A 2,915-nucleotide genomic window follows, 5' to 3' on the forward strand; every position below is an offset into this window, starting at 1 on the left:
AAAAAACAAACCTTAAAGTAGAAAAAGAACAACATAAAGTTGTTAGAGTAAAATGGACCGGGGGGTAGGTAGGAGAGCCTGGACCCTTATAAAAGCAGACCGGAGACGGCCTGTATTCAGACGTGTTTTATCCACTGCACTTCGAGCACCTTCACGACACTTTGTGTAATAATTTAATTATTTGGACTTAGTCAATTTTACTGAAGAACATTTTAATAAACCACATAGTAATAATTCACCTGTCTAAAAATTTATTTAACTACTACCTCATCATCAACTTCATCGTCAACAAATCGGTCTTGCTTCCTGCAAAATCATAATATACCTACTCGTAGTCAACTGGCTATCAGAATATTATACTGATCACTACAAGCTACGAGCATATTACAGTATATTGCACCTAAACATAAATTTTTAGCCATAAGTAAAAATAAGGAACATTATGTAGCATACGAAAGTTCCACTATAGTAAATGTAAACATGCTAGGGGTTTCCTTCATTGTCCAGAAATCCAATCCTTACATCCTAGAAATCTCCGACCGATTTGCGAGGTTCAACTTTTACAAGATCCAAGGGACGTACCAGACACATGCGATATACGACACGTAAGATTACAAGCAACCATTTTTTACAAATTAAGTTATCGAAACAAATGGTTATATGTCACGGATAGTGAAGTCATTATAATTAACTGTGAAAACGATTTGGAAGCCAGCACTCATACTTTAGAGGGAGTAGGAATTATAACAATCAACGAAACATGCAAAGGGTATGCGACTAGAGATTTATTAATACCAAGTAGCAGTGCCGAAAACAATTTTTCGGATTTCATTCCAACATCCGTTATCACTCGACAAGAGTACCAACACGTATCACTTGACCGTTACACTATGAAGGACGAAAACTTCATAAATGGTTCGACGGGATACGTTGATGGACAAGTGTCCATCAGACGAGTAGCCAGCCTTAACTTGAACGGACATCTTTTTCAAATACGCAGTCACATCTCGTTTACAATAAATTAAATAAAGCGAACTTAGAAATTATTATAATATTATTATACTGAATTATTATAAACTACAATTTATTGCTACTTCGGCTTGATCATTCCAAATTACATCCTACTTTGCAACTGTTAACGGTGGCCCGTTAAAATATTGTAATAAGTGCGGAGTCACTTTGTTCGTGCCGGAACGACAATTATATTATCATTACGTAAGTCTCTATCACCAATTTACTATAATTGGCGGCAATATCGCTGACCGCTCCGTGCCCCACCACCTCCCGACCCACAACGCACACATATCTCATATCCTATCAGAGAATTATAAATTATATACCTTTTGTGTCTGTTAATTATTAGTTAAGTAGTAGTGCGTCGATCGCAAACCCGTATGGTTGAATGTACGATGTAGTAAACCGACCGCCGCTTTACTACATTTTTACAAATATGACTAATCATACATACTAGATTACAAGGCCACGTGTAGCTGTCAACCAACTGACCACCGCATTTATTGTTTCTACATCATTGCCCTTTTCACCAGTTACGAAAAGTGCCAAACTGCTTTGCTAAGCAATCTAGATGACGCACAAGGGCGAGCCGACAACAACAACTGCGGCGGTACTCCTTTGTTCCATCTCCTAGTCTCTACCGTGTACTTATTAGTTTAGAGACTCTGTAATATATACGAGTCTCCATCCATAGCCAAATTAGAATTAGTTCAGACCTAGTACCGTCAGTACGACGTACATATTAGTATTACTAATTTCTCGGGCAAGTGCTTATCGCTCTGTCCTAAATTTATATATTAAATGTAAAACATTATACTCTTTGTAACTTAAATAAATCACTTATAATTATGACGGTGAGTAGTAGTAATTTGGCGGTTCTGAGGCACTTTTTACGGGGAGATGAAAAAAATTCAAGGTGGAAAGTCCGCCTTGCAGCACATTCACTCACCGTATAGCTAAAAATTCTAATATGTATGGTTGGCGGTTCTGAGTCACTTTTTACGGGGAGATGAAAAAAGTTTAACCAGGAATGAATGCTTAACAGTGAAACAAATCTCCCTGTAATTTTATAGAAAACATTCTAAACGATTTTTAATATCATTTTCAGAAATAAATACAAATATTAAATATAATATACAATTTTGATTCATAATTTACACAAGTTTTCTTACTTCTCTAGTAAAAGGTACATATTCTACAATTCGATCATGAATTAATAAACAATAAGCAGTTACACCTGTAAGGGATTCTGATGCTTCAATTTCCAATTGAACATCCATTGTCGAGGCAGTGGCTGAATCGTTCTGTTTTGAAGTATCGATAACTATAATCGGAGCGTTTGATAAATAAGTAGAAGGACTTAATAACGGGTTCCGTATACTTTTTTCATAGTAAGATTCTTGAAACGATGTATACATATCATATAATAAGGTGAAATTATTTTTAAAAAATCTAAATTCAAATTATCATAGAGATAAGCTATCGAGTTCAGAAATACTTTAACATTTGTTAGATTACAATGATCGAATATACTACAATCTTTTGCTAATACATTTTTTTACGAAAAGTAGGTGATCCAGTTTTAATGCATAAAGCATTTAAATCGGCATGACTACGTGAGAGAAATATTATAGTATAATGACGACTTTAGAAAGTATAGCTAACGAGTTACATCAACCAGCGATAAAAATATTTCCTAGACGTAGCGTAATAACTCGATTTAAAGATGATCTTTAGCAAGCTGATTTAATTGATATGCAGACGCATGCTAGAAAAAATAATAGTTTTAAGTTCATTTTAATTATTATTGATACATATACGAAATATCTTTGGTTTGAAGCACTGAAAAATAAAACAGCAAAGGAATGTACAATAGGAATAATAAAAAATACTAAAAAAAA

The sequence above is a fragment of the Acyrthosiphon pisum genome, unplaced genomic scaffold (genome assembly GCF_005508785.2).
Source record: "Acyrthosiphon pisum isolate AL4f unplaced genomic scaffold, pea_aphid_22Mar2018_4r6ur Scaffold_266;HRSCAF=679, whole genome shotgun sequence".
In the NCBI taxonomy this organism is placed as follows: domain Eukaryota; kingdom Metazoa; phylum Arthropoda; class Insecta; order Hemiptera; family Aphididae; genus Acyrthosiphon; species Acyrthosiphon pisum.